The sequence below is a fragment of the Branchiostoma floridae genome, chromosome 7 (assembly GCF_000003815.2).
Source record: "Branchiostoma floridae strain S238N-H82 chromosome 7, Bfl_VNyyK, whole genome shotgun sequence".
Lineage (NCBI taxonomy): Eukaryota > Metazoa > Chordata > Leptocardii > Amphioxiformes > Branchiostomatidae > Branchiostoma > Branchiostoma floridae.
The window spans coordinates 10,390,345-10,404,119 of record NC_049985.1 but is presented as its reverse complement, the minus strand read 5'-3'; the positions used below and the strand labels follow the sequence as shown (position 1 = coordinate 10,404,119).

Sequence of the window (13,775 nt, the reverse complement as noted above, 5' to 3'; positions counted from 1 at the left end):
AAAAGTGATGGGACTGAGGAAGATGGATTTATGGGAAGACTGCTATGGACAATGCCAACGTCAACATTTTATCAGATGAACCTTTTCACTAGGTACTTGAACATTGACTCAAACCATAACCGTTTAACTCAAACAAATCTCAGGAGAATATATAAAGCAGACAGGATTGTCCATTAGCAGTAAGCTATTTAGTATATATTTGAGGATACTAGTACAGTATCCTGCAAAGTCTGGCTGTGATGACAAGAGTAATGGAGTAAAAAAAAGGTAAAAGTCAAAACAAAATCAAATGTAATTGAAGGGGAAAAGCTCTGTTTATAGAAGGGTCTCAGAGTCAGACAGGCCCTGTGACAAGGGTGACCTGGAGCCCCCACCCTCTGACTGACTGCCCTGACCCAGGCATAGTTTGCGATGGGTGTAGGATGTCCTGTAAACACAGTGACCCTCTTTGCTATTTTTGTCTGGACATGACAAAGAATAACCAGTGCAAACAAACAGGTGTAGTGTGTACGATAAATCAATATCAAACATGCTGCCTTTTCAAGTTCTGATGTGCTACCATCTCATTTATGCCAGCAAATGAAAAGAAATGAGAAACAAAGATGGATTCAAAACATATCATATATTTGGTATACCTATGTGCCACCCACTTTGCTATTCTTGCTACCACCTATTTTGACTTTGTGCTATGGTTTTGTCTTTCGAAAGGAAACCTATTAGATTGAAAACTCAACTCCGTGGATAGAAATGAGAAAGTTGACACATGTCAGAAATGAGTGTGTCAGTCATAACTTTCATAGTCATGGAACTGTTCGATATCTATTAGACACTCAAAATTCCAAATATATTTCCTAATCTTTGGTGACAAGTTTTCTGTGATCCTTGACAAATTGGTAGCCCTGATAAGTAACAGAGAAGCTGACAGTGCCATCTGTGGAGAACAAATCTGATCATGATAAACTCATCCATCAATGGTGACACATGTACTCAAGTCTACACAGTTTGCATCTGCACTGAAACCAGCTCGATTTTGGTACATGGATGCACCTACACACGCTTCAGCAGGGGGAAACTACATGCATTACCAAGTAAGGCATTTATAAGAAGGTAACCATCTCTCCTTCAACCTCTACTTGGAAAGTAGGACTGTACACGTACATCTGTAGGTGTCACAGATTTAATGATTGGTAAGGTTCCTTCCTAACCCACTTCTGTCACCTCCCCCATAGCCTAGACAAGTACCTGACACCTTCAGGAGTCCTCGCACTGATAAGGCCCTGATAATGAAGTAGGAACAGGTGTAAGCAGTGTCATCCGACTCCAGGTGGTCCCAGTATCTTGGCACAATACCATGTAGAGATAATCCCTACATCCTGCTTGTGTTTTACAGGCCTTTGTTTTATGGATTAGGGTTCCTGTATTTAGCATAGGGTTTAGCTGGTGTAATTAGCTGAATAGACTACTGCATAAAAGATAGGGATTTGAAGCTCAAAGAGACTGGGAACCAGACTATGTCTATGCAGTGCCAGTATATAGTTTCAATTGTACTTCAGTTGCACATCTTTTTTGACGCCAAGACTCCAGATGTAAGAAAAGAATCATGTTTTCATTCATTTGTTTACTCCAGATTTGAAAATACGTAGTTCACAAAAAGTAAAAAAAAAATTTTAACTTTGTATGTGTCTCCAAAAGTGAGATTTATGCTTGTGACCATTATCATGTTAAGACATGTCTAATTGCTCATAGGGGCCCCCCCTGCCCCCCCCTATCTCCTTCTCCCAGGTGTAATAGGGACAATTCAAACACAGGTGTGGAGCAACCCAATTAGTTAAGCCCTGATCAAACACAGTTGTCAGCAAGTGGGTTATTTCAAGACTATTTAACCACTTGTTGAGTCCTTCACACCAAATATTCAACACTAACATTTCTCAATGAAGATGACAATCTCACAGCTTTGATTTAGGTACTGTTATGGCGAGTCTGGTTTCACTTTGTGTTAGACCTGAAGTTTAAACATTGTACTAAGTTGTAGTTAGTTCTACAACACAATCAATAACATGGAGAATTTCTTGGCATATTAAGTGCACAAAATAATACTAACACTTAGAGAGTCAACTTCAACTAACTGTCCTCATTCTGTCTCAAACTAAATTAGTAACCTACTAGTACTAACCCAAAAGTTCAGCTGCACAGACTAGAAAACCTTTAGATCTCAGCATCATTTCCTGCTCAACTGAACATGAACAAGAAGTGCTTTTCCTCTCCTAACAACTACAAAAGCAAGTGTGAATCTGTTAAACCTCTTTCCTTTGTAATGTCCTTTCAGTATAAAACAACACCGTGAAAGACGTGATGTTCTCCACTTGGCCTCTGTGTAGGTTTTGACAAAGCTGTGACCACTTTGATCTAAGCCACGCTAGCCTGGGAGCTCTCCTGTTCAGGACATCTCTTCCGCTTCGGCTATTAAGAAGCACACGTATGGGAGTGAACATCTTGAAAAGAAAGCTTTTCTGTTGTAATGATGTAGAGGTTGCCGCCATGACTTCCCATCTCCAACAGTGTATCTAAAAAAGGACACCGTACCATTACAAGTCCTTGAAGTTCGTAATCCTCTCCTTCCTCTAGCTGAATACAAACCCATTTGCGCTGATTTGTTAGAACTAGTTCCTGGTGCAGTTCCTAGTTCCTGGGAATTAAGATTTGATCTTGCAGGGTAGAACCTTGTATTCTGGCAAATGGCCTAGAAACTTAGTCTCTACCAGACTCCCGCCTGGCTGAATAGGGGACCTTTGGCCAAGTTAGGAATAGCAGGAGTTAATTTACCTAGGAGTGTTGGCCGGCCTCACAAACTGTACTCCTCGGAAATTAACTCCTGTTTTCTGTTTTATTTAGCCAATTTCTACCTTTTTTTCAGCCACCTTTGGAGCCTGGTAGAGGCTACTAGAAACTACAATTTAGTCCTACATACTTACACAGAAAAAAATCTGTTTGAAAAAAAAAAGTACTAGACCCCTTCCTGTTTTCAAACAGGCCCAGCCTAAGATGGATATAAGTACATAGCTTTGCCATACTGTTTGTCAGTACAAATATTTGTGTTGGAAAGACAGGGTACTAGACAGTGCAGGCAGCTGTCTTGTAGCCCTGTTTGTAGGAGGTGATGTGACAAATATTTGCAAAGACACTCTGTAGTAGGATTATCAGACTGTATTGGTATGTAGTAAACATCATAGAGCTACCAATTCAAGCTCCTTCAGAATTACTGTGCTATAAAAAATGGTGATGAGCTCTCCACAACTTTTGGGAAAGGAAACAACCATCATCAGACTACAGCACTGTGGTTAAGGAAAAAACATTTATCATGCAGAAAGAAACAGACAGAAATACAGTTTGTACCGCTGGAAATGCTTCATTTGAAAGTTATAGAGGCTTCGTCAGTTCAATGACTTCCCAAAAGCACAGAAAGTCTGCTACACCCCGTTCTCTTGATGTATTACTTTAATAGCATCAACCTATACAGTTAAACTTTACTAACAATTGATGACATACAATTCATTGTTTTTTGTTATAATGCACATTGTTGAAGGACAGCAGACTGCTTTAGGAAAATCCTAACAACTTGAGCCCTACATCCGAGTGTGTACAGGACTGTGAAAGACTACCCCTCACATCCACCTCTCCACAAACACTCCTGCCCCCTCACACAAACCATGGGCTCTAATTGACCTGATTAGAGCAGACAGGGAGGGCAATGATTGGATTTTGAACAAGTACCCAGTAAGCTGTTTGAGCCTACCGGTCGCGAATTCCAGTTGTTGTATGCGGACCAAACAAGGTCACATCAAGCTGACTTTATACATGTACGGATAGGTACATCTTCAGCATATCTTAATGTTGAGGAACTTAAGTGGGTATCTCACTAGACCACACCAAATTACGCCAAAATATCGTGCCAACTTCGATTTTTGCCAATTTCCCTAAACAGTTGCAGTGACGTGCATTTGCATTTCAAAATAGAGCAGGCTCAACAAAGAGGACAATAACATATCTTTTTTTTGCTTGGAGATAAGGTTGATCACAAAATCATCTTCTGAGTGTTTCATCAACCTAAAAGAAATGGACAACTTTTTCCGACAGTTCTATTGTCAACAGGGTGTTGCAGTAAAGTTTACACTTGATCTCAATGACTGTTTAGATGGGGACTGCAGGCATGGGCTTCTGACCCTCCTGTTAGTGCTATACTACAGGAATTCCCAGTATGTAGTTAGTACTTCCCTAGACTGAAAGGATGTCTGGAACCCTCTTTGCTCAGGGATTTTTGAAGGATGAAAGCATAAACAAGCAGTGAAAAAAGTCTTTTGTCTCCAAAAACAAAAGATCTTGTAACTGATAAGGAAAACACACGGCGAATCGTCCCACTTGTTTGGGGATTACAGAGCTGCTGTTTGATGGCGATGGTGCAGGAATTGAAAAGTCGCCTTTTACAAAACTGCCTTTTATGCTGCCCTGAACTTGCTGAAGAATAAATGTGTATATAACATAGGCAGTTTTCAACTCAGGCAGTGTTCCGCCTACGACATAACTGAAGAAAGTGTCGGCAAGCATAGTTGGAACTGGAACTGGAACTGATCCTTAAAGTCGTCTTATGCCAATGTAAAGTCTTCTAACTCCACTGTCGTCTTGTCTGATCCTTGGAGAAACCAGGTTTAGTTCCACCTGTTTCACCTTACAGAGATGCTAATACATGTGCATATAGGTAAAGATCACAAGGTAAAGACAAACAATTTGCCTGGTCTAAGCCTATGTCAACCTATGAATCCAAACTGTGCCATCCTTCAGACTAGGTTTTCTGAACATACAGTGCTGTACAATGCTATCTTATGGGTTACCATACTTGTTCATTTCTGGCAATTTTGAACCTCCATGTGATCTACATTTTGAGGAGCTTTTGATGACAAATAGTCATAAGATGTATAACTAAAACCTGTTGCCTGACTCTTAAGACAGCATACCCTCATTCTTCTTTGAATGAAGTAGGAGCTAGAAAAATATTCACATTATGCAACATGACAAGAGAATCAAGTTCTTTTCCATCTTTTCCCTCCCCTCTATTGGTATTTGGTATTGGATAACCACAGTCATCCTTGACCTCCATGTCTAAACAGACAAGCTCACAAGAGAAAACTGGAACAAATGCCACTTAAGAGACCAGCTAATGATGGTTATCTTGGCTAGCAGCCACCTCCTTTTACACAGGAGTCACAGTCAGTCACAGTCAAGCCCAACATCTCACATTTACTATTAAACCAAAGGGCGCCATTTTTCTACCACCAAAAAAAAGTTACAGGTAAAATGCCCTACAGGCTAAAGCCTTGCATTCGTAAGGTCAGGATTCAAAGCCGGATCTAACCTAAGACTTGAATATGATACGGACTGCTTTCTCTGCTTAGCACTCAGTACTTATGAGAAAAAGTATGGGAGATTAACAAACAAACTCTACTTCCAGTGGACTAGCTCCTATAGCTACCGTACTGGACTGTGTGGCCCAAGGGCTATCATGAAAAGGAGATGGACACCATCCCTATTCACAGAAAGTTGTGGAGGGGATTTTGAAACAAAGACCAGTATTTGAAAGGATGACTGTTAAACCTCATTCCCAGAAGCAATTCTGTGTTTGTCTTATCTCTAATCAGAGTCAAAGTTCAGTTTAAGTTCTCTTCCAAAAAACTTACATCAGCCTTACTGGCTGACATTAACAGTGACTCTTTATACCTCAGTTTCACTATCAAAAGGACACCTCCCCCCCAACAGCCATCAACCCTGCGGCAGCATACCAGGAGATGATTGTTATGCATTCCCTAGATGAGGCCAGGTTCATTACCAGCACAAATAGCGGCCTTGTCTCTCACTCCTTAGCAGCATCAACCTGTCAGCTTGGACTAATTACCCATACGATGGGGGACAGCCAAATGTGGGACAAACCTTTGCAGTTCCCATCACAGAGATTCCACTTCCTCCCAAAAATGTAGATAACAGGCTGTACAAGCAGGCGGCAATCTTGAAAGCATGGCCTAAAGGTAGTAAATAACACCTCATCAGGCTGTGGGGATATTGCCCTGACACGGATTTGTAACAACAAAAATATACAAAGATAACCCTGGGGTAAAAAGGGGGTGGTCATGGGTACATTGTAACTTGGGTAGTCCAGCAAATACATATTGGGCAGAACAAATTACAAATGGTGCATCTAAAATTGCAGACCTTTTCATCTTGAAAATGAATAACCAATGAATACTTCACCAGAACATTTGGTTTCTTTCTCAAATATTTGGGTTATTATTTGGGCCCCCGCACCTGAATTTCTACTTCTCCACTCTACCCTTATTTCCAATCTTCTTATTGACGTTTTTCACCATTAGTTAGTCTACTGGGAGCCACAGCAAAGTTGCTATGCACTACTAGCTAAGGAAAATCGTTACGTTTCGCCTCTAGCATTGCGCTTCAAGCTCAGCCTGCTTTAATTTTTCAGTACAGCCAAAATTGACTGACACGACCAAGAAGCACCTGTTTTTCTTATTGGGTTTGCCTCTGGCTCAAACCTCTGAACCTCTGAAAAAAAAGGGATTCTATAGCCGAGACAGCTGAACTCTGTTCCCAACTTTCAAATCTCTCCTGGGTTAACCAACATGGACAATGTCACCATAAAAACAGCCAGGAAAGATCAACGAGGTTTCCAGACAAGTTTCTTGTTTCATCGGTTACCAGTGGCAACAACTTACCAAAGCTAGAGAGATGCAATGTAAGTTATGGGGAGGCTTGGATCGGTCACCAATGCCACTTCCACAGACAGGGCAAAATTAGCTCATGTGCTGCCTGCCAAATTGGCTGAAATGAACCATGCGTAGATTTTGATCTAACTTGAATGGTTACAGTTGTATCTCACCAAGGTAACCACTGCAGAGAAGTTACATGTGTCCCTCTTGAGTCATGCCAAAGGAAAAGGTTCATAAATCTACTGAAAGAGTAAACCGAACACTGCTATCTGCGATTAAGAACCAGCCTTGCACATTAGACCAGAAATAATCATTGCAAGAAAGTGGATGCCAAGTTATGTGGAAAGCCCTCATGGTAGAGATACGTTTTCTTTTGGAATGGTTATAATGTTTGCTTGTAGGCCTATTAGATACAGAAACTTTTTATACAGGACAGGCACTGGCAGCTAGCTAGATGTTATTCCTTGCCTTTGAATATATTAAAATCCCTTCCTCCAAGCAGCACTGATCAATGGTGAGGTCCCAGTTGTGACAGGTGGCACTGGTCCCACCCCATTCTGTCTGGTACCTGACCTTTCACCTTGTCTTTCTATCTACTTGAAAAAGATCACCTGTTCAACACACTAGGTGATGTTACTGAAAATTATCGAAGAAAAGTTGACACTGGGATGCACTTTACAGATGCATTACCTTCCTGGTATAGTGTAGTGTGGTGCTTGTAAGAATCCTTGCAAGATATTTATACAGTAGTTGTAGATTTCCTTCTACAATTCTGGTATGTTCACATTTCATTGCCATACATCTTCATGCCATCCATTTTGTGCTTGCTTTTGCAACCTTAGGGTGTCTATTTCAGTGATCCAAGACAGCCGATAATGAGAGCGATGCCACCATATATAACTGACTAAAGAGAATAGATCGCATACTATAATTCACTGTGGTCTGGAAATGTACTTCCTAGTGTGCAACGAGACGTGAAAGTGGCCAGACGATAAAAATAAGCTTCCATGCGTATCTTATGATGGTGGATAAATGTTTCTGATGTTACAAATACCATCCAAGCTTTGTACATGCACTTGGTAATGACCTCTCTCAGCATGTGCAACTACAACATTAGCTTTCACTAGCTAAGGCCCGATCTAGACACATTTTTTCCCGATATAGCCGCATCCGCCGATATCGGCGGGGCCGATATCGGGGCGCATCTAAACACATTTTGCAAATGGTAGCGCGGGATATCCGCTCGTAGCGCGGAACACCCGCGGCGCGGAACATTCGTGACCCCTTTTGACCTCTGGTGACACATCCCGCGGATTTCAAAATGGCGGGAATGCCGGTAGCTTTTCCACTCGTTATCAATCAGGTAATGTTCTTTCTGTATCTCATGCGCGTGATCTTAAACATGAGACGCCATGCAAGGGTAGGGCGCAGGAGGCGATTGAGATACAGGGAGAGACGACAGCGGCCGGCTAGAGTGAACGCAGCGTTCTTTCTCGCTGCCCTGATTGTGGCGGAGGGTGGAGAGCCTGTACACCGGGGTGTACCAAGGAATCCCGCGTCCTTTTGGGATCTCCTCCTCCGACCATACACTTATAAGAAAGGCGGTTTCTGTATGGCTCCATGTGCAACGCGCTAATATGCCGCTGTTCCCGCCTTATATGCTAATGAGCCCGCGTTAACCTGTAGTTATATGCTAATGAGCTTCGCGAATTCGCGGAGCATCTACACGCCCGCCGAACATGTCGGGAACCCCTGCTGAGGTATCGGTAAGGTATCGTTAGATGGCTTACGAATGGTCCGGACCATTCGGGAGAAATTTTCCCGATATAGTAATGGCGATATAGTAGTTGCATCTAGACGCTGAAAAAAAGCTGTCGGCGAGAGGTAGTAGGCTCGCCGATATCGGGAAAAACTGTGTGTAGATCGCGCCTAAGTAACCAGTTATGGTGTCTACAACAAAGAGGCTGAAACCTATTTTTATAGAATTCTATTGCATTGGTATGTAGGAGCTGAGACAACATTTAGTTTTCTGTCATAGTGTACAAGCGGAAATGTTTGTGTTTTCTACTTTGAACTTGAAACCACCGCGAAACTTTTTAATCTCTCTTCTGCCAGCCTACCCCCTCATTCCAACTGTGAACTTAGAACCACTACATACCATCGTTTTCTTCATACTGCAAATCGAAATACCCATAAACTTTTCCCCCTGAAGTCTATCAATAATCATTATGACCTTGGAATAAATGACAATACTCGAAAAGGTACCAAAAGAAGCCCCTGTTCCATGCATGTCACCCAAAGTCCAGATCAGGTCAATGTTAAGGTCAACATGTGTGGTTAGATCAGCCCTGACAGATACACATAGATAATCCCCTCTGGGACTTCTAGGTCATTACCCCCATACCACACTCTGGGAAAGTACAGAAACTACCTTACACATACAAGGAGAAACACAACAGACATACCACAAGATTTAGCACTGTTTATGCCTTCCATAAACATTGGACAAACCATGAGGCTTTCAGCCCATAAGGTCAAGGTATTGACATCCAAGTTCACAGTAGCACAAAGACAATATAGAACAATCCAGACTTTGTCCGTACTTCTTTGCGTACTCAAGTCTTGATAATATCAATGAATGTACAAACAAATGCTCCTTTTCACTGTTTCATTGCATGATACTAAAAGCAAATGCTGGCATGCAATAAAGAAGGCCAGTTATACTTGTTGACCAATGTAGCACAAAAGTAGCACAGAATTTATAAAAGTTAGTTTAACCTGATTATTGGTGACATGTTGTGGAATATCATACATATAAGTATCTGACACAAAATAAAGCATGCTTACAAATGTCCAGAATTATTGAGCTTTAGCTGGACATACTGGGCATGGCAGGGACATGTGTGAAACAAATTCAAGAGACATAAATATTTGCTGGACCACTGGGAGTTTGACCCCAGGTCAGTGGCACACATGTACCAAGCATCTCTGTCCAAATAGAGAAGGGCAGCCACAAATGCAGGGGGGTCACAGGGTTCCACCCTATGGGAACAATTTTGCAGAAAGGCATTGGGTTGATTTCTCTTCTCTGATTTTCAGACTTTTTAAAGCGACCAGCATTAGAGAACATGAAAACCTAGGTTTGGGATGAAAACTAAAATTTGACAGCATTCACTCTCTGTGTGTAACAAGGTACAGATTTTCCACTCATGTTGTTCTTCCAGTAAATCTTTAGTCTTTATTTATCAGAGAACCAACAAATGTGATTGGTATGGCCAGAACAGAAACAATGTTTCAAAATGGCTGAACATAGTGATTTCTGCAGGAATAAATGTCACATCAATTTCTCTTGGGTACACTTCACATGTAGGCTGTCCACATGTTGCAAATACCGAGGAGATGCCTGGAGTGTGGATACATACTTCTGTTGGACACAGTACCATTTTTTTCGGACTCAGTTGTGACATTCTCGGATGTCACATATGGAGAGCATCCTAATGTTTCTTCTCGTAACGAGGCTTACTGTCCAAATACATATCCGTACCCCTGACTGGTGGAAAAATACTTTCCTTGGAAACTGTACCAGTTTTTTTTTTTTAGTTAGCTGCGACATTCTCAAATGTACATGTACTCCATCCCTGTTATGTACAGAGAGCATCCCCGTGTTTCTTCTTGAAACAAGTACTACTGTCCAAATATATCCTGACCCCTGACTTAACATGTATGGTAATGGAGTCACTGAGTAGAGGTCAATGTACGCATCCAATAGGGAGAGATTCACACACTGACAGACAGTATAACCTACATAAGGACATCTAACTTTAGCTCTTCATCCAGAGTCTTTAAACTTATCTACATGCGACTTTTCGGTAGATATAAAAGATTAGTTCTCCCTCTCAGGGCATATACCAAGCAATCCTTTTTCTCCTTTAGTTTTAGAAGGGATCATAAGAACAGCCTGGTTATTTATCTAACTTCTAATGAAGGTTAGGTGCAGGTTAGGGTGCCAGGAGTACAAGCAGATGTTGCCTTCTGTTTAATGCTCTCTGAGCTAAGATTGCCTTTTTGCACTACCTGTTAAGCAAAAACAAACCAATCATATCTGTTTTGCCTCCAACACTCTTATTTTCCAAGTAACCAATACAAAGTTTGGACATCCATTACTAGCTCAAGTGCTTAACATTTTACGACGAGATTCTCGGTTACACTCAATTCAGCTTCTTTAGTGGACATACGTGTATCAGTCGGATCTTTTACAAGTCGCAGGGTATAATTTTACATTCTCAACGTGTCAATATCAGAAAAGCTACAGAGGTACATGCTTACATAGTAATCCAGTACTGAGAATCACATTCTTACCAATACAAGATACCTGCAATGTGTGGCCATTTTCTTTCCACCTGTACAAAATGCTGAGAAGTTCAGCAGTAGTCCCACTGGTATGGTAAATACAGTGATGGTTTACACAGAGGAGTTGGCAGGAGCTTACCAAATGAAACATGATGACAATGTCAGACAGGAGCACTTGAACTTTGCACTCCAAGTATGTATTGTGAAATTCCTGCGCACCATGCCGATGGCAACTGATATTCACAATGTAGGGAATGGTGCAAAAACCTCACAGATTACACTGGGTTGTTGTAAGGGCATGTTCACATCCACCCATCATATTTGAAAGATTATGTTTTAGAAGACAATCATGTCAAAGTACATCTAGACCTCTACCCAAACCTCCTACCTGTGTATCCCCTGTCATTATAAACCCAGTATTGCCATGGCTGCTCTATAATCAATCCTTGAGTTAGACACTTTCTTGGACTCTTCCTTCAATCACTGTGTTTCACTTCTTGAAATACCAGTCTCCACAGCATTTGAACTTGCTCGTTTTATATACTTATCTACCTTTTGTGATATGTATGGCCAGAACTGCCGCCGAAGACCACTCAGGGACCAATATGTGCTGGTCTATGAGGACAGGTGGTCACTGTATCAGTAAACATGATTCTAAATGGTTGAGTCAATGGGAAAAGTTATCAAAGAGACCACCGAAAAGTGGCCATGGCTAGGTGGTCCTTATGTAGAGGTGGTCACTTGTACAGATCTAATTTTAAATTGCATCATATATCAACAGCTCAATGCTAAATCTTACTTCATCACACCAGCTGTACTTTATCCAGGCCAAACCTGCTAAACTATAATGCCCCGGCTATCGCTATAATAACAGCCTGTAACACTTCAGATGGAGAAAAAATTATTGATCTGTAACCTTTACAACCAATACGCATTCCCTGAATTCCTGTAAGTGGTCAGAGAGATACGGGCATCATCAATCAGGAGGACAATTTCATTGAAAATCTAAATGGAAGCTAAAAATGTAAATGTTACATTCATTTTCTAATTTCTTATTTGAACTTTGCTTTCCTCTGAATGCCAAAGTTTCAGATGACTCGTGTTGCTCTTTCTAATTCTAACTTGTCAGTCACTTGGTCAAAGCTTGAATATACTTCAATATTTTACGGTTACCATAACATCTGTGAGCCAAACAAAAATAAACAAAAAGACATTTAATTCAAGTTCACATACAACATGACAACAGGTGTAATGGTGTCAAACTAGTGTGGAACTTGTGGTGTGGGTGTACCAGTTAGCAAGATATTTCAGCATAATATGAACATTTAAGAAAAGAAGTGTTAATTATCAGCTTAGGCATTATGTGAGACAGGATTATACCTTCTAGACTAGAGGCAGCCAGGAAAGTCAAAAGTCTGTCTTTTGTCTCCTCCCCTTATCCACTTTTGGAAGAGCCCTTACACATTCCAGCACATGGAGAGGTAGTTTACAGGTTCTTGTCTGTCTACAGTACAGCCCCCACCTCCATGCTATCATTCGTCTGATCTCCCTGTCTCTACTGCAACTAAAAATGTAGTGTTACCATGTCTACAGCAAACCTACAAATGTAAAAAGACAGCTACATATGTGAAATATGTACTAGTGCCTTGGCCAGGTTTTGGGTCCCTATCCCATACAGGCCATAGTGAGAAACTACTGTAGCTATAGTCACTTTCTTCACAAGGAATCCCAGAAATTCCTTCAAGCCAAACAAAGCAAAAGGTCTATGTGATTTCTCCAAAAAAACATGTCTTTTGAAGGCATTGATTTCTTGTCCTTTAACCTATACAAGCCCCTTACAAACAGGTGGTGATTAATATGTACATAGGATACAGTATGGGAAAGGTGCCAGTGACGCAGAGCAACTCAAAGGATAACCTTTTCCTGAATTCCGTGAAAGTAAGAGCTAACACTGACTGAATGCAGATGTGCTTGTGGTTATAGCCTATACACAATGAAGTGTTTCTTTGTACTAGTTTCTTCCTAAATATACAAGAAGGGTGAGAACTTTGTTAAAATGGCAGGTGTAAGAATTGCACTTTGAGTTTGAATATTCCAATCCTTTAAAGCAAGGTTCATCTAGATACTTTGAAGTTCCAATCTGCAAATTTATCTATAACACAGAAATTTGTTTCTAAGACCCCGTTCACATGGGAAAAAAGCAAGTGAGTTAAACGAGGAATCCGATTAAAATGACCAATCCAAAGCCATGTGAACAGAACTAATCCGATTGGATTGCCCATTTTGGATTGGATTGACTTGGATTGCAATCCACCTCGCGAGGTGGATTCAGCGCGCGCAATCCGATTGCCGCGCAATCCGATTGACCACAATCGGCCATGTGAACACATTTGGATTGGATTCGGGCTTGTTTCGTGGTTTTGACTTCATACATCCGGGTACAGTGGACCTTAGACATACAACCATACCTACAACATGGCAAAAAAAGGATGATACACGGATTAGTAAAGAAGTTTATGGGAAAGTTTGCTTGCAAAATCATCTTACCGCTATGGTTAACAACCGGACGCCGCAAGGTTCGCCGGAACATGTGCACCGGTTCTTTCCAAAAATCGGCAGTGTGGCAGAAGACCAACTGGTAATATTCTGAATAGG

General features: G+C 41.2%; 1 protein-coding gene across 1 annotated transcript in view; it reads right to left on the bottom strand.

The window, feature by feature from the left end:
- Positions 1 to 13,775, bottom strand: part of LOC118418842 (FRAS1-related extracellular matrix protein 2-like) — a 116,482-nt gene that overhangs the window by 90,917 nt on the left and 11,790 nt on the right. The gene's annotated exons all lie outside the window — the stretch shown is intronic.